We start from the raw sequence: 19,633 nt of genomic DNA on the forward strand, positions 1-19,633 counted from the left end.
ACAGGAATGGTAGGGGAGCCAACAAGAAGGAAGATCATAGAGTTAGAATTTTGTAAACAGTGCAGACTTTTAAAAGAGCATCCACCATGCAGTATTGTTTATGGTTAAGACTGTAGACTGTAGAGCCAAACTTCCTGGGTCTGATTTTCACCTCTGACATTTACTAGCTGTATAACTCTGGGCCATTTTCTTGACCTCCAGTTGCCTCATCATAAAATGAAGATGACAATTGTATCTACTTCATGGGTTATTGTGAGGAGTAAATTATCAATGCATGTAAAGTGCTTTGAACATCACTGGGTACATTTCAGTACTGAATAAATTGTTCTTACTACCTTAACATTGATCATGACACTAGACTGACAACCATCTGAACCTCTTTTTTTACTGAATGCAAGTCTTTTTTTTTTTTTTTTTAATTTTTTTTTCAACGTTTATTTATTTTTGGGACAGAGAGAGACAGAGCATGAACGGGCGAGGGGCAGAGAGAGAGGGAGACACAGAATCGGAAACAGGCCCCAGGCTCTGAGCCATCAGCCCAGAGCCCAACGCGGGGCTTGAACTCATGAACCGCGAGATCGTGACCTGGCTGAAGTCGGATGCTTAACCGACTGCGCCACCCAGGCGCCCCTAAATGCAAGTCTTTATGGGATTGTGATGGAACATAAGAGTTTCCTCTTCAGAAATATTGTTTTTTTTAGAGTTTATTTATTTTGAGAGAGAGAGAGAGAGAGAGAGAGAGAGAATGAACAGGGTAGGGGCAGAGAGAGAGGAGGAGAGAGAATCCCAAGCAGGTTCCACACTAGCTCAGAGTTTGCTGTGGGGGCTCGATACCACAAACTGTGAGATCATGACCTGAGCTGAAATCAAGGTGCCCCCAGAAGTATTCTCTGCAGGCAACTTTACTTGCACTCGTTTATTTTGTAAGATGAGGACATCCATACCATGGGAAAGAAAATCTCACAAGTTTTTTTTAAAGCTGTATTTGTCTCCTAAAAATTTTCCCTATAGTAAGTAGATCGATTGTAAATTTCTATCGGTTACACTTTGCAGAGAGTGGCTGAAGTTTTTCTTATAACAGTGGGTCTTAAAGTGAGGTCTTAAGATCAGCAGCATTAATGTCACCTGGGAACTTGTTAGAAATGCAAATTCTTGGGCCTTCCTCCATACCCACAGATCAAACATTTTGGGGGTGGGGCCCACCGAACTCTTTAACAGCCCTCCTGGTGATTATAATGTATGCTAAAATCTGAAAACTACTGCTCAACACATTTTCTATTTGTAGGCAAGTGGGAGTATAGTCATAATTATAGGTTGGGGGAGGGACTGAAAGTTGGGAAGCAGCTGTCTTAAATGAGCTAACTTCTTGATAGCATAGGCCCTAGTTTACAAAGTGCTTTCACATGTGTTGTCATAGTCACATGTATTTGTCTCAAAATTGTTGTGGTAGGTACCATTACTTCTACATTTTGGAAGGGTTGATAGAGACTGCCATAATCTAATAATTGGTAGACCTGGAACTTTGTTATTTGGAGTCTTTGGAATCTAAATCCTGGCCTCTTTGAATAGCACCACATAGCCTTTTTATCCTCAGGCTGTGGGTGGGCTGTTTCTGGGCTGGCTTCCTCTCTAACAGACTCCGAGATGAAGAATTGTGTGAAGGTGACTTATTAGGAAGTATTGCCAGGAAAGAAATGGTAGGTGTGGTGGGGAAGTGACACCAGCAAAGGAAAAGAGGCCAAGCAACTCCATGGGGGTGCTTTAAAGACTGAGTGTAGAGTTTTCCTGATCAAGAATTTCCTGATCAATTTTCTTGCACCCATCAAACATTGGTTAAGGCTGACTCCTAGGATATCTGGCTTTCAAAACGAGTTCTAGTAACTGGAGGGCAGTCCTCCAAAAATAGATAGAGACACCAGTTATTAATTTTTGGAAGTAAAGGCACACCAGCTGCCCAGTGTGCATGAAAATGGTGAAGGAATTCGAGTGTATATGGGTGGAACATTAACAGCACCTGCTGTGTCATCAAAGTTGATCTAGAAGATAACAGTAGAGAACTTAAGGAATTGTGAAACATTTGCTAGTTCCAAAGTGGAATATGGCAATATTCCTCTGTGAATCCTGTCCCCATTGCTTCCTGCAGACCCCTGCTCTTCATGTAGTTTCTGGTTATGTCTCATGGTCAGTGAAGAGTCTCCTGTGTCCTCTGCAACTACCAATGTGGGCATTAAGAATTGATACTTGAGGGGTTCCTGGGAGGCTCAGTCAGTTAGGGGTCCAACTTTGGCTCGAGTCATGATCTCATGGTTCATGAGTTTGAGCCCTGCATCGGGTGAACTCGAGCCCCACTTTGGGCTCCACACTGACAGTGTGGAGCCTGCATGAGATTCTCTCTCTCTCTCTCTCTCTCTCTCTCTCTCTCTCTCTCTCTGTGTCCCTCACTCACTTGTGCCCTCTCTCTCTTAAACAACAACAACAACAATAATAACAACAACAACAAAGAATTGATACCCATAATGATAACCTCAGCGTCCTGTGATTTCAGAATCCTTAGACACTAAGGAAAAATACACTAAACAATTTGAAATTTTAATTTAGATGAAGTTGACAGTGGTTTTTGCCTAACCAATTATCAGAAAGGTTTTTTGTTAAGAGTCTCATTTCGTGGGGTGCCTGGGTGGCTCAGTTGGTTGAGCATCCAACTTTAGTTCAGGTCATGATCTCACAGTCTGTGAGTTCAAGCCCCACATTGGGCTTTCCACTGTCAGCGCTGAGCCTGCTTCCATTCCTCTGTCTCCCTCTCTCTCTCTGCCCCTCCCCTGCTTCTGTGCTTGCTCTCTCTCAGAAATATATAAACATTAAAAAAAATTTTAAGGATCTCATTTGGTGATCAATTAGGTAAAAGTGACTTAACTATTGCTATGTGATAGTTCTTCTTGTTGCTTACTGAATATTCATGGTTCTTTATTTTCTGTGTGATAGAATTTCACTTCCTGGTTATTGTGTGAGGTGGGGCCATATGATTAGTTTTGTATAGTGTGTTATGAGCAGAAATTATGTCTGAGCATTCACTTGGTGGGATATGACCTTCTGAAGCCCTCTTTTCTTCTGGCACCATGAAGCAACATTGGAAATAGGTTGTTTTGTCAATTGGGTCCTAGAGAAGGTACAACTCTAAGGGTCCTCTACTGACCCACATGTAGCAAGAGCCAGAAATAAGAAAATAAAAGTAGTTTTTTAAGCTACCACACTTTGAGAGTTGGCTACAATAACCTAATTTAGCCTGTCATGACTGAAAAACTATTCAGTGTTGAGCTTATTGAATGACTTTAACTTAGGTACGGTATCAGTCATTATAAGAAAAATGGATTAGGTGGGTGGTCTCTCTCTGCCCTTCCCTCAATCTCTCTCTCTCTCTCAAAAATAAAAATAAAAATAAAAATTTTAAAAATGCATGTTTAAAAAAAAGAAAATGGACAAGGTGATCTGTACATGTACTTTCATTTTCTTTATTCTTTTTTTTTTTTTTACATTTATTTTTGAGAGACAGAGACAGAGCATGAGTGGGGGAGGGGCAGAGAGAGAAGGAGACACAGAATCCAAAGCAGGTTCCAGGCTCTAAGCTGTCAGTACAGAGCCTGACACAGGGCTCGAACTCAAAAACTGTGAGATCATGACCTGAGCCAAAGACCGACTCGAAGTCGCTTAACTGACTGAGCCACCCGAGGTGCCTCTGTACTTTCATTTTCAATGATAATGATGTTAACGTATTTCTAAGGGTTAGAAGACCTTTCACATATTCAGGATTCATTTTAGTCTTGCTTTGTTCCCTTTTTCTCTTGGAACCCACAGACCAACCTGTATTTTTTAAGAGTTGACTCTAGAAAGGACTTTTGCTCTACAGCAGGGATTGGCAAACTATGCCCTGTGGGCCAAATCTGGCCATCTCCTGTTTTAGTAAAGTTTTATTGGAATATAGCCATGTCCATTTGTTTACGTAATGTTAGTAGATGCTTTTCTACTACAAAAACATTTCACTAGTCACGGCAGAGACCATATGGCCCACTAAGCCTAAATAATATATTTGCTCTCTGGCCATTAATAGAAAAAAATTTCTGACCCCTGTCCTATAGGAATCTTAATTATTAGGAATGGAAAGATTCTAGATGATTTGCCTCAATTGTTGCAAATACCCTAGCTCTTGGAAGTTCACCCTAATGGAATGAAGGCCTTCTTCTGGATCTCCAGTCTCCCTTTATTTTGTATACTCTCCCTGAGTCAGTACCACAGCTTACCATTCTTGGATTCTGCTTATGACTAAGCAAAGACTCCCTCAGCCCTGATAATTGAACCATCTTGCATATTGCCACCCACATTGTCTTTGTCTAGACCAACTGCTAACAGGTCCATTGATGTGACTGCTGCTTGCTCAGTGTTTCTGCTTTGTGCTTGTAGCTGTTGACAGTTTAACTTGTCATTGTGATAGGGCTTTCTCAGGCTGCATGGAAGGAGGTAATCAGATTATCTCACAGGATGGGTATGAATGTAAGATTATGTGGGGAAATAAGGAAACTGGAAACTGTCATCAGTCACACAGCCAGGCCCCAAGACCATGGAACATTATTCATTATGGCTCAGAATTCAGCAGTAACAATAAGAGGCCAATGGCAGCTCTGTCTCCCATTCAGATCTCCCCAACAAAGTTGATAATGCCAGTTAATCTTTATCCAATTTGGCATATCCTGTTAGCATTCTGATTTGGATCATCTAATGGCTGATAGTCTCTCTTAGGTCCATGCTGAATGTTCTTGCTTTTGCTTGGGGTCCAGTTAGTTGGGGCCTGGGAAGCAGGGTCAAATGATCTAAAACATGGCAAATTATGATCAAGGAACCACTTGTTGTCTTTTTAGAAGAGGCTGTGAGAATGGCAAAAACTTTGGACTCTTCCAGTAAAGCCATCTTTTCCCACAAGACCCTGTCTAATGAATCCATCTTTTTGCAAAGAAAAGGGAAGCATTAGAGCTAGATACTCATCTGTCTATTTTAGGAATTCCTCGCTTATGTCCAAAGGGTAGGACAGCTGCATATGGGATCTACCAGATCTCACATGCCATTCAGACAGTTGTCCATGTGAGCGTTGTTTAGCAAAACAGCATTGTTAGAAACAGCAGACTCTTATGTAAACAAAGACATGTGTTTTGGTGATCTCAAAGCTCAGTTTTCCTGGTTCCTTCAGGAACCAGGGGCTTAAACTGGGATTATAAATTTATGTTTCTTCATGCATGTATGTTTATATAAATGAGTGTGTGTATATAGTAGTTCTCTATAGTAGTACTGCTGCTGTGTGCAATTTTCTTTACTTTTTTATTTTATTTATTTATTTTACTTTCCAGAATAAGAAGCCCTAGGTAAGTGGACTGAGGGACTGCCTAGAGACAGGAATTTCTGTTTTTATCTTTGGATAAAGATGAGAAAAGAATTAATTCAGTAGCGACGGTATATTTTAGGGTCTGATACCAGAGACCTTAGACTTTTGTCAACCCATCTCTTTCCTAGATGAAAGGTGGTGAAGTATAATGATTAAAAATATGGTTTATTTCCCAGATTCACAAATTACTGGCTGTGATCCTGAGCTAGTCCCTTTATCGCTTAGTGCTTCTGTTATCTTATCTGTAAAATGGGGATAATAATGGTACCTACCTCAGAGCTATTGTGAGGACTAAATGAATAAAGAAATATAAAGCACCTAGATCAGTGCTTAGCAGATAATAAATATCTGTTGTTGTTGTCACTGAGTTCTGTGATACCTGATCAAGATCTTATCCAGCATACAATAATTTCTTGAATCCTTTTTCCATTCAAAATAATATATCCCTCTGCCCTTCCTAGTAGCATGGGTATTTTATTTAATTTTATTATTAATTAATTTTTATGTTTTTGCCTGTATATTTTAATAGGGACACTGTGACGTTACAACGTGAATTACTCTAATGGAGAGCATTTCTAGTATTTTATAGGATCGTGGGGATAATTATTTGGGGCACATTGTGCCAAGAGGTTGAAGAATCCGAAAAATCACAGGTTTACAGACTATTTAGAGACTTGAATGTTTCTCAGCTTCCCTCCATTCCCAGCCCCCAATTTTTTTAAAGTTAAGAAGCTTCCTGTGATAGCCTAAGCCAGCTCTGTCATTTTCTTCCTTTGTCTCATAACCGTGTCCACTAATCAGAGTGCCAGTTCGCCAGCTGCCTGCCTTAACAGATTCAAGAACAAGGGGACAGATAGTATAGAAATGAGGGGGTGCCAAATTGAGGTTAGTATGGAGGTGAGAGAAGCTAAGAAGGATGACCACATGCTGAAAGGAGCAATGCCAGCTCTTTTCCTGATGTTGCTATTTCTCCACTGCAAGAAAACTGCAGCAAGCAGGGCGCTGTTGATTGGCCTGTTGATGACATTGTCACAGGCATAAATAACAACAGATTTGGAAAGCCAGCTCCAAGCTACTGAGGCTGGTAGGAGATGGCTTTCTAGGGAACAATAACCCCCCACTGACAACCTAATCTGGGCTGGTTTGATTCCAAACTTTGTGTCCTTGGGCAGAACTGGTGGTGGTCTCATTCAGTCTGGCTCTGGTTCAGTGCTCACAAACACTGCTTCCAGGACATTGCAACAGAGCAAGGCTGTGGCAGATAGAGTGCTATCCCAGCATTCACTTCTCTGTTGGTATCTCTCATCACATCAGTACACAGCTGTATGGACTCTAGGAAACATTGCAGGTGATGGTTCAGTTTTCCAAGACTTGGTTATCAAATATGGTGCAGTTGATCTACTGTTGGCTCTTCTTACACTTCCTGATATGTCATCTTTAATTTTTTTAACATTTATTTATTTTTGAGAGAGAGAGAGAGAGAGAGAGAGAGGACGTGAGCAGGGTAGGGGCATAGAGAGAGAGAGGGAGACACAGAATTCAAAGCAGGTTCCAGTCTCTGAGCTGTCAGCACAGAGCCCAACATGGGGCTCAAACCCATGAACCGTGAGATCATGACCTGGGCCAAAGTCAGAAGCTTAACCAATTGAGTCACCCAGACACCCTATTAATATGTCATCTTTAACATGTGGTTACTTGCATCATCTTACCTGGACTCATTTTGAACTTTGTCGCAACAAGATTCATGCACCTCCATTAGATGCTGTTGCACAAAATTTTTCCTACTTGAGTTCATCCCCTGCCTCATGATGATCCAGAAGTATTAGAAGATAACTGCTGGGCCATTTTCTCCCTTACCAATGGTCCAAATGAATGGATTGAAATGGTTGTGAAAACAGGAATTGTGCCCCAACTTGAGAAGCTTCTAGGAGCTACTGAATTGCCAATTGTGACTGATGACAGTGTCATTCTGGATGCTGTTTCATGTATCTTTTAAGCTGTTGAGAAACTCATATGATGATTGAAGAATATGGGGGTTTGGACAAAATTGAATGTCTACAAAACTATGAAGATGAGTCTGTGTACAAAGCTTCATTAAGCTTGATTGAGAAGTATTTCCCTATAGAGGAAGAAGGGGATCAAAATGTTGTGCCAGAAACTACCCTACCAAGTTAAGGATGGCACTGCTGGGATCTTTAACTTTTACATTATACATCTGAGGCTTAAAGTTGTGTACCATGTTTGGTGTATGTTTGTCTTACTGTTTTTCTACTAAGAACTTTTAAAAAGTGGTTTGCTATTGTAGCACTCTTTATGACCAAACTATACTGAATAGTTCCAAACTATGCATACTGTGTGAAGCTTCTCCTCTCAGTGGATTTCTTATTTCTATGTGGAAATTTGTGTCTTGGGATGTCCTATAACTAACAATTAAATCCAACCCTGGGGCGCCTGGGTGGCGCAGTCGGTTGAGCGTCCGACTTCAGCCAGGTCACGATCTCGCGGTCCGGGAGTTTGAGCCCCGCGTCAGGCTCTGGGCTGATGGCTCAGAGCCTGGAGCCTGTTTCCGATTCTGTGTCTCCCTCTCTCTCTGCCCCTCCCCCGTTCATGCTCTGTCTCTCTCTGTCCCAAAAATAAATAAACATTGAAAAAAAAATTAAAAAAATAAATAAATCCAACCCTTAAAAAAAAAAAAACAATAACTATAGGATCAGCAGACAGTCGGGGGCTAGAGAGTTCAGGGGAGGGGGCCTCAGGCTTTGTTGCAATTCTAATAGAGGAAGCTGGTACAAGACTTCATACAGACATGGGGACTGTTTTGGAGTACCCAGAGGTAAAGATTGGAATGCATGGATTCTTGGAGATCTTGGTGTAAGATGAGGGGAAAGTTAGCATTGGTCAGTCATGCTCCTTGGTATTTACCCAAAGGAGTTGAAAACTTAGGGCCACACAAAAACCTGTGCTTGAAATGTTTTAGCAGCTTTATTCTTAATTACCAAAACTTGGAAGCAGCCAAAATGTCCTTCAGTAGGTAAATGGATAAACTGCAGTACATCCAACAATGGAATATTATTCAGTGCAAAGAAAGAAATGAGTTATCAAATCATGAAAAGACAGGGAAAAACCCTAAATGCATATTACTAAGTGAAAGAAACCGATCTGAAAAGGTTACGTATTGTGATTCCATCTATATGGCAGGTTGGGAGAGGAAGGAAGGAATAGGTAGAATATAGAAAATTGTAGGTCAGTGACATTATTCTGTATAATGCTGTAATGATAGATACATGTGATTATGCATATGTCAAAATTCATAGAACTGTATGATACAAAGAATGAACCCTAATTTGAAATATGGGACTTTTGTTAATAATACCAATATTGTCTCACCTATGGTAACAAGTGTACCACAGTAATGCAAGATGTTAATAGGGGAAACTGAAAAGGGGAGAGATGGGTGAAGGGATACCTGGGGACTCTACTTTCTGCTAAGTTTTTCTATAAACCTGTGACTCAAAAAATAAAGTCTTGTAACTTAAGAGTCAATAAATCTGGAGAAAAAAGTGTTTGGGTTGCATATGGCAGATGTAGCGCTGCTGTTTCTAATATACTAAGAAGTCTTTTATATTGACCAGTAAAAGAAAAACAGTCCTGTAGAAAAATGGGCAAAGGATATAAATAGACCCTTCCCAGGGAGCAAATCCAAATGGCCAAAAAATGATTGATAAGTTCAAACTCACTGTTATTTCAATAACAATGAGATATGAATTTGTATCATTCAAACTAAGAGTGGTTAAAAAGAAAAAAAAGAAAAGAGCAGTAATACAGGGACACCTGGGTGGCTCAGTTGGTTAGGCACCCAACTCTTGATTTCTGCTCTGGTCATGATCTCCTGGCTTATGAGTTTGAGCCCCATATTGGGATCTGGGCTGACAGTGCAGAGCCTGCTTGAGATTCTTTCTCTCCCTGCCCCTCCCATATTCTCTCCCTCAAAATAAATTAAAAAACATTAAAAAGAATTTTAAAAAGTGGTAATACTGTTTGCTGATGGAAATTAGGAAAGAAAGGGTACTCATACATTGTCAATGGAAAATTTTTGAAAACAATGTGTCAGTATTTATGAAAATAAGAAATACTTTATCCTTTGACCTGGAAGTCCCATTCCTGAAACTTATTCTATAAAAATAAAACACTGGGGTCACCTGAATGGCTCAGTCATTTGGGCATCCATCTCTTGATCTCAGCTCAGGTCTTGATTTCAGGGTCGTGAGTTCAAGCCCTCCATTGGGCTCCATGCCAGGCGTGAAGCCTACTTAAAAAAATAAATAAGTAAAAATAAAAACACCAGTACCTAATGATACATGGTTAAGGATGTTTATTGAAGCATTGTTAGCAGGGATAAAATAGTAGAAACAAAGTGCCCATTCCTAGGGGGAAAGGTTGAATCAATTTTGGTGCATTTATATGATGGACTATATCGCAGATGACTTAGAAGAGTTTTTATGAGATGATATTGATTGAGAAAAACAATGTGTGTAATAACATCCCATTTTTTAAAGAAGTAACCAAAACCCATAAATGGGTGTGTGTGTGTGTGTGTGTGTGTGTGTGTGTGTATGATTATGACTGTGGGAAGAACAAGAAATGATGCCAGTTATTAACATGTTACCTGAAAGTATGTGTTAATGTAGAAGGAAGGAAAGAGTAAAGGACAAGATGAAAGCAAATAAAAAAGGAAATAAAGCTGGGGTGCCTGGGTGGCTCAGTCAGTTAAGCGTCTGGCTCTTGGTTTCGGCTCAGGTCATGATCTCATGGTTTGTGAGTCTGAGCCCTGCATCAGGCTCCACACTGAGAGTACAGAGCCTGCTTGGGATTGTCTCCCTCATTCTCTCTCTCTCTCTCTCTCTCTCCCTCCCTCCCTTTTTGTGTCCCTCCCCTGCTCACATGCATGTGCGTGCTCTTTCTTTCTCAAAATAAATAAAACTGAAAAAAAAGAAGGAAATAAGGTATTTCCTCCACAGCATGAATAATATCCCACTTATTTTATTTTTTAAGTTATTTTTTATCCCAATTATTTCATGCATTCATCCATTTATTTATTCATTTGAGAGAGAGAGCACGTGAGTGGGGGAAAAGGGGAAAAGGGCAGAGGGAGGGAGAGAGAGAGAGAAAATAGAACCTCAAGCAGTGAATGTGGAGCCTGACTTAGAGCTCAGTCCTATGACCTTGAGATTGTAACCTGAGCCAAAATCAAGAGTTGGTCAGTCAATTGTGCCACCGGGCACCCCTATCCCAATCATTTTAAATTGTGTTTGTATGACTGTCGCTATGGTGTGTATACATGAAAAATGAAAAATTATATCTATGGCAAATAACCTGTATGTTCATGGTATACTATATGATAAAAAGCAAGTTACAGGTTGATGTGTATTTTATGTGTCTATTTCAGTGAAAACAAACAAAAACAACTGTATATCCTTGTATATGTGGAGGAAAGTATGGAATGACATACTTGTTGGATATATTCTTCCCTGTCTTAGTACTGAAAGCTATCTGTTGGATACTTAAACGAGCAAGCAGCATTAGGGGTAAGGAAAGGTTAGCTTTTCTTTTCATGTGTTGTATTAACTTGATACAAAAAGTGAGCATTCTTTGTAATTTGAAAAACAGCAAAGAAAAAAAAATATAAGTGTGTGTCTGTAATAAGCTTCAAATTCTGGTCATTTAATAAGGGTGTGTGTGTGAAATTTTGGGATGAGGTTGTAATTCTCTTTATGTGCAATGAAGAGGTTAATGGAGCAGAAAACTCCAAAAGCAATTAACATGTGGCAGTAGGATTAGAATTTATTGTTTTTGGTAAATTTTATTTTAAAAAATTTTTTAATGTTTTTATTTTATTTTTGAGAGAGGGAGAGAGTGAGCAGGGGAGCAGCAGAGAGAGAGGGAGACACAGAACTTGAAGCAAGCTCCAGGCTCCACTCAGCATAGAGCCTGAGGCAGGGCACGAACCCACTAACCGCAAGATCATTACAGAGCCAAAGTCAGACTCTTAACCAACTGAGCCACCCAGGACCCCCTAACAAGATATTATTGAAACTCCTAATACTAAATACTAAAGAGGAAATACTAAAAAGGAGACTTGGTAAAGTTTCTTCCACTGTAAAGCAAAATAACAGGAAGTAATGAAACCATGAAGACAGTTTTATTTTTTTAAAAAAAAATTTTTTTTTTCAATGTTTATTTATTTTTGGGACAGAGAGAGACAGAGCATGAACGGGGGAGGGGCAGAGAGAGAGGGAGACACAGAATCGGAAACAGGCTCCGGACTCCGAGCCATCAGCCCAGAGCCCGATGCGGGGCTCGAACTCACGGACCGCGAGATCGTGACCTGGCTGAAGTCGGACGCTTAACCGACTGCGCCACCCAGGCGCCCCCCATGAAGACAGTTTTAAATTGTAGGGTAATAGCTTTGTGTTTAGCAGATAAGATTTGCCTTTCCTGGTAACTCCATGAGTAGTTAATTTGTTACCTGCAGGGTATCACGTTGGTTAAGCAAGAGCTTTGTTTAGAAGTACTTGGTACCTGTGGCACTTGAGTTTTCTCCTGTGAAAATTAGAGATTGATAATAATAGTAACTATCCCATAGATATATTGTGAGGAGTACTAAATCATTTAAGGTGCTAAGAAGAGCCCCTAATATGAAATAATTGCTAAGTAAGTGTTACTGGTTATAGGGATCTAAAACCGTGGCTTTGAATAAAAACACTTCTAATGAAGTACTAATGGTGCAAAACAATCCTAACAGTTATCTTTTTTTTTTTTTTTTTTTTTCAACGTTTATTTATTTTTGGGACAGGGAGAGACAGAGCATGAATGGGGGAGGGTCAGAGAGAGAGGGAGACAAAGAATCGGAAACAGGCTCCAGGCTCTGAGCCATCAGCCCAGAGCCTGACGCGGGGCTCGAACCCACAGACTGCAAGATCGTGACCTGGCTGAAGTCGGACGCTTAACCGACTGCGCCACCCAGGCGCCCCACAGTTATCTTTAAACAACGGGAGCAGTGCCCAGCACAGTATTTTGCCTTAGTAGGCAGTCTATAAATATTTGTTGAATAAATAAATGTAACTTCTTTCACTTGATTTTATTAGTCTCTGAGTAGTTTAACATTACTTCACACATTTCTATTTGTTTTCAGAAAATTAAAAGGAAAAGTACATCCGTAGGGTGATAATATGGGTGAATCTCAGGTAATGGGTTCAAGAATAAAAGAAACTTCTATGTACTTATTTTTTTTTATTTATTTAAAAAAAAAGTTTTTTTTCAACGTTTAATTATTTTTGGGACAGAGAGAGACAGAGCATGAACGGGGCAGGGGCAGAGAGAGAGGGAGACACAGAATCGGAAACAGGCTCCAGGCTCTGAGCCATCAGCCCAGAGCCCGATGCGGGGCTCGAACTCATGGACAGCGAGATCATGACCTGGCTGAAGTCGGACGCTTAACCGACTGCACCACCCAGGCGCCCCTTAAATATATACAGTTTCAATAGGGGAATATGGGGCTACTAATTTGTATTTTAAAGAATAATTATGGAGGAGAGGAGTCTGGGAAAATGACAGAGTAGGAAATGATGAAGTTTTGGGGTGATGGTGGGGTGGTCTGGAGCCAACGGCCAAGAAAGAATTCTTGAAGATGTCTTTGGTGCAAAAAGGTGATTTTATTAAAGCACGGGGACAGGACCCATGGGCAGAAAGAACTGCACTGGGGCTGTGATGGGCAACTGATTATATACCCTCAGGGTGGGTTAAAGATTATATACCCTCAAGGGGGTTAAAGATAGAGTAAGTCTCTAGGTATTTTGAAAGCAAGGTTTCCGGGACCTTGAGGGGCCAGTTGCTGTTAGGAAAATGCCATTTATTATAATTTAGTAAAACTTCAGTCATGAGACCTTTCAGATGTATATCAGAGGGCCTTAAGCTTGGAGTATGATTGCTGGCATATATCTTGGGGGAGCTGAGATAAAGTTTCCAAAGGAATTTTCATAGGCTAAAGTAGACTTATAGGACCTTGGGGGTCAGGATAATGTTAAGCCAAGATTCCCTTTTGCCCCTAGGGAAGCGTTATCATCAGGCAGCTGAGCTCCTAGAAGGAGGTCACTGCCACTTTCAAGGACTTGTCAATGGGCTGTAGGCAGTAAGGGAATTAAATTTTTCATTTGCCTTTGTTTCCCATATCATCATGGGAAGCACTTAAACCCCTTTCCTTTCTTCTTGGGTTGCCAGGAGTGTCCAAGGAATATCACACATATCCCAACTGGGGTGGGGGAATACTGTTAGCTTGTACTTTGCCCTCAGCTTGCCTTATGCTCCCTTATGAGGAAGCATGAAGAATCTGTTCCCCAACCTAGACAGGGATTACACTAGACAAAACTGTCTGATGTAATGGTTTTTGGAACTCTGGATTTTCTTGATGGCTTGCATTTTCCAGAGGAAGACTTAAGGATAAATCGCAGTTAATTTCTGTCAATTTCAGCTTCTAGCACAGTAGCAGTTACCCATTTGTTATCCCCAGCCACGTGGCAGGCAGCTGTACATGGGTCCTGGAGCATCTTGTACACAGCTTGCAGGAGTCGGGTGGACAAAAAGGACCCTGTCTTCCAAATATCAGGAATCTGTGCTGATTGCCAATTCCTGCTTGGGATCACAGAATTGCAGAGTTGAGTAGTCATTGTTGTCGCATGTTTCCCATTGTTGCAAGTCCCTCCCCATACAGCTGAAGTGACTTCCAGGGGATTTGAAGTGACAACTCCCCACTCCACTCCTACTTCATTTTTCTGCTTTTCGCCATTTTGCAGTCAGACACTAAAGACCAGGGCATTGAAAAACAACTCCACACATGGGGAAAATTAGAAAGTGACCATGCGTGCCCAGGGAAAGGCTCAGAAAAGACCACTTGCTAGAACCTTAGGTTTACACCTCAGGCTGATCCTCGGCACAGAGATAGCCTACAGTAATCAGAAAAACAAAAACAATAAACAAAAAGAATAATGAGACACAGGATACCCCGGGCAAAGGAGAGAATCTGATTTCTAGAATTACTACATTATTAGATTCAGATGTTCAGTTTTCAACGTAAAAGTTCACAAAGCATACAAAGAAACCTGAAAGTGTGGCCTATTCAAAGGAAAAAAAAATCAACAGAAACTGTCCCTTAAAAAGCCCTAAAGGCAGATATATTAAACAAAGACTATAGACCAATTGTCTTAAAGATGCTCAGAGAACTAAAGGAAGATGTGGAGAAAGTAAAAAACCAATGTATAAACAAAATGTTACTCTTCAATCATATATTTCACTCTATTTCATTGGTATGATATGTTGTTCTTTTCATTGCTTTGTGAGTAGTTTATAATTTTAGTTTTGATTTCTTCTTTGATTTAAGGGTTATTTATAAGTGGGTTTCTTAATTTCTTTGCTGCCTAGTTGTCCCTGTACTGCTAATTTTTCATGGTAGAACAATAGGTTCCTTATCATATTCCTTGAGATTCTGCCATAAATAATGCAGTACACACTAAGATGAAAGAAAATAAAACCTAATCCTTAGCATTACCCCAATACTGAGGTCTTATCTCCCAATGTATCTGATTTTCCAAATTCCATCTGAATAGCCATGTATTTTCGTTACTCCAAGCTTTACATGTGTTGTTTATCCAACCTAGACGATCATCCCCATCATGAAAATCCTTGTCTTTTTATTTATTTATTTTGAGAGACAGAAATCATGCAGGCGAGCAGGGGAGGGGCAGAGAGAGAGAGGGAAAGAATCCCAAGCAGGCTTCATGCTGTCAGCTCAGAGTCTGATGTAGGGCTTGATCCCACAAACTGTGAGAGCATGATCTGAGCTGAAATCAGGAGTCAAATGCTTAACCAACTGAACTGCCCAGGCACTTCTGAAAGTCCTTTTGTCTTGAAACTCAGTTCAGATGTTCCCTATTTCATAAAGTCTTTCCAGGTTCTTCAGCCAGCATTCCCTTTGCTTTTTAGGTTCTGTTGAATGTCTTCATTTTGCCCTTCAAGATGAACTCTTCAGAGGCGCCCGGGTGGCTCAGTTGGTTGAGCGTCCAACTTCGGCTCTGGACACGATCTCACAGTTTGTGAGTTCGAGCCCCGTGTCGGGCTCTGCACTGACAGCTCAGAGCCTGGAGCCTGCTTCGGATTCTGTGTCTCCCTCTCTCTCTGTCCCATCCCCACTCATGCTCTGTCTCTCTCTGTCTTAAAAATAAATAAAACATTAAAAAAAAATTTAAAAAATTAAAAAAAAAACAACATAAAAAAAATTTCCATCTTATTTTCTGCCCCAGGGTGACCTGTTGGACTAAAAAATGGACTCTCTTAACCTCTGGCTTGAGGTTGGCATTGGACAATGGAAAGCCCTAGAAGGAAATCAGAGGGGAGATCCTTTCCATAGGGTTGTCTTGGTCAGGCCTCGTATGTTTTTGTTTTTGGCCACGGGGAGGGCCGGTGTCTTCATCATCTTTATATTTTTTGGAAGTAGAATTGTCATAAAATAGTTTATTAGTGTCAGATATATACCATAGTGATTTGACAATTATATACATTATGGAATGCTCGCCACCATAAGTATAATTACTATCTGTCACCTTATAAAGTTATTACAGTATTAGTGACTGTATTCCCTATGCTGTAATTTTCATCCCTGTAGCTTATTTTATAACTGGAAATTTGTATCTCTTACATCTCCTCACTTATTCCAACCATCTCCTAAACCCCCTTCCTTCTGACAACTACCAGTTCTGTTTTATGAGTCTGTTTCTGTTTTTTGTTTGTTCATTTGTTTCGTTTCTTAGATTTCACATATGATTGAAATCATGTGGTATTTGCCTTTTCCTGTCTGACTTAGTTCATTTAGCAAAATACCTTCCAGTTCTATTCATGATGCTGCAAATGGCAAGATTTCACCCTTTTTTATGGCTGAGTAATATTCCATTGTATAATGTATATCATGTATTGATTGATTGATTGACAGGCATAGGTTACGTCCATATCTTGGCTATTGTAAATAATGCTGCAGTGAACATAAATGTTTATTTATCTCTTTGAGTTTGATATTTTCATTTTTATGGGTAAGTACACAGAAGTGGAATTACAGGGTCATATGGCATTTTTCTATTTTTAATATTTTGAGAAACTCCATACCTTTTTGCACAGGGGCTCCACACATATTCCCACCAGCAGTGCACTACACATCCTTTTTTCCACATCCTCACCAAAACTTATTATTTCTTGTCTTTTTGATACTAGCCATACTGACTGGTTTGAGGTGATAACTCACTGTGGTTTTGATTTGCACTTCCTCCATTATTAATCATGTTGAGCATCTCTGGTCATTTTTATGTTTCCTTTGGAACTATGTCTATTCAGGTCCTTGGCCTGTTTTTGATTGGATTATTTGCTTTTTTGACATTGAGTTGTATATATTTTTATGTATATAAAATATATATTTTATTTTGGGTATTAACCCCTTATCAGATATAGTATTTGGAAATATCTTCTGTTCAGTAGATTGCCTTTTCATTTTGGTGATATTTATTTTGCTATGCAAAAGCTTTTAAGTTTAAAGTAGTCCCAATTTTTTAGTTTTGCTTTTGTTTCCTTTGCTTGAGGAGACAGATATAGAAAACTTGGTGAGGCAAGTTTTTGAGAGAGAGAGAGAGAGAGAGCGAGCGAGGAAGTGCATGTGTGGAGAAGGGGCAGGGAGAGAGGGGAATAGAGGATCTAAAGTGGGTTCCATGCTGACAGCAGAGAGCCTGATGCAGGGCTTGAACCCACAAACTGGGAGATCATGATCTGAGCTGAAGTCAGATGCTCAACTGACTGAGCCACCCAGGTACCCCACTGCCTGTGTTTTCTTTTAGTAGTCTTATGGTTTCAGGTCTTATATTTAGGTCTTTAACCCATTTTGAGTTTATTTTTTTGTGTATGGTGTCAGAAAGTTGTCCAGTTTCAAAAGAGGAACCCTTTTGCATTGCTGGTGGGAATGCAAACTGGTGCAGCCACTCTGGAGAAACAAGTTCTTCCAAAAATTAAAAATAGAACTACTCTATGACCCAGCAATTGCACTACTAGGTATTTACTCAAGGGATACAGATGTGCTATTTTGAAGGGGCACATGCACCCCAATGTTCATAGCAGCATTATTGACAGTAGCCAAAGTATGAAATTTATTGTCAAATTGGTTTCCATGCAACACACAGTGCTCATCCCAACAGGTACCCTCTTCAATACCCATCACCCACCCTCCCCCACCTCCTACCCCGCATCAACCCTCAGTTTGTTCTCACTTTTTAGAGTCTCTTATGGTTTGGCTCCCCCATGGTCTTCTGTTAAGTTTCTCAGGATCCACATAAGAGTGAAAACATATGGTATCTGTCTTTCTCTGTATGACTTATTTCACTTAGCATAACACCCCAAAGTAGGGAAAGAGCCCAAATGTCCATCGATGGATGAATGGATAAAGATGTGGTATCTATATACAATGGAGTATTCCTCGACAATAAGAATGAAATCTTGCCATTTATAACAACATGGATGGAACTAGAGGGTATTATGCTAAGAAATTAGAGAAAGACAAATATCATGACTTCATTCATACGTGGAATTTAAGATACAAAACAGGTGAACATAAGGGAAGGGAAGCAAAAATAATATAAAAACAGGGAGGGGGACAAACCATAAGAGACTCTTAAATAGAACAAACTGAGGGTTGCTGGAGGGGTTATGCATGGGGGGATGGGCTAAATGAACAAGAAGCATTAAAGAAGACAGTTGTTGGGATGAGCACTGGGTGTTATATGTAGAGGATGAATCACTGGATTCTACTCCTGAAATCATTATTGCACTGTATGCTAACTAACTTGGATTTAAATTTAAAAAATTTTTGAATTAAAAAATTATTAAAAAAAGAAAGTGGTCCAGTTTCATTCTTCTGCATGTAGCCATCCATCTGGTCTAATGTGTTATGCAAGTCCGCTGTTTTCTTACTGATTTTCTGTTTGTATGGTCTGTCCATTGATGTAAATCAGTTGTTATAATTTCCTACTATTAGCATATTACTGTCAACTTCTCCCTTTATGTCTGCTAATATTTGTGTTATATATTTAGGTGCCCCTGTGCATAGATGTTTATAAGTGTTATATCCTCTTATTTTATTGATCCCTTTATCATTATGTAATGTAGTTCTTTGTGTATTGTTACAGTCTTTAAGTCTTTTTTTGTCTGATGTAAGTATTGCTACCCCAGCTTTTTTTTTTTTTTTAACTAGTCTTCATGCCCAGCATGGAGCCCAATGCGGGACTTGAACTCACAGCCCTGAGATCAAGACCTGAGCTGAGATCAAGAGTTGAAATCTTAACTGACTGACCCACCCAGGTGCCCCTCTTCTCTTGCTCCCTAAGATTGTCTTTTTATATTTAATTTTTTACATTAAAAAAAATTTTTTTTACTGTTTATTTATTTTTGAGAGAGAGGGAGACAGAGCATGAGCAGGGGAGGGGCAGAGAGAGAGGGAGACACAGAATCCGAAGCAGGTTCCAGGCTCTGAGCTGTCAGCACAGATCCCAATGTGGGGCTCGAACTCAGACTAGGAGATCATGACCTGAGCCAAAGTCAGAGGCTCAACCTACTGAGCCACCCAGGCGCCCCTAATTTTTTACATTTTAATTATTATGTCTCTTGGTGTGGACCTCCTTGAGTTCATCTTGTTTCAGGCTCTCTTTGCCTCTGAGACCTAGATGTCTGTTTTCTTATCCAGGTTAGGGAAGTTTTCAGCTGTTATTTCTTCAAATAAATTTTCTGTCCCTTTTTTTCTCTCTCTTCTTCTCAGCCTCATGTAATGTGAATGTTAGTATGCTTGATGTTGTTTCAGAGTTCCCTTAACCTATTCTTAGGTGCTTTTTAAAAATCTGTTTCATTGATGAGGAAACTGAGGTAAGGTTACTTGCCCAAGGAGCCAGGCTTTGAACCTAGAAAGTTCCAAAGCCTGTGTTCTTTTTTTTTTTAATATTTTTTTTAAATGTTTGTTTATTTTTGAGAGAGAGACACAGAACATGAGCAGAGAGGGGGCAGAGAGAGAGAGGGAGACACAGAATCTGAAGCAGGCTCTAGGCTCTGAGCTGTCAGCACAGGACCCAATGT

At 40.1% G+C, this 19,633-nt stretch overlaps 1 protein-coding gene and 1 pseudogene across 11 annotated transcripts in view; both read left to right on the forward strand.

Annotated features, from left to right (window-relative positions):
• STARD9 (StAR related lipid transfer domain containing 9) overlaps positions 1 to 19,633 on the forward strand; it is a 121,302-nt gene that overhangs the window by 28,185 nt on the left and 73,484 nt on the right. The window lies entirely within an intron of this gene.
• On the forward strand, positions 6,179 to 6,895 carry LOC147580187 (importin subunit alpha-1 pseudogene; annotated as a pseudogene).

The sequence above is a fragment of the Puma concolor genome, chromosome B3 (genome assembly GCF_028749965.1).
Source record: "Puma concolor isolate L17-30 chromosome B3, mPumCon1.1.hap2, whole genome shotgun sequence".
Taxonomy (NCBI): Eukaryota; Metazoa; Chordata; class Mammalia; order Carnivora; family Felidae; genus Puma; species Puma concolor.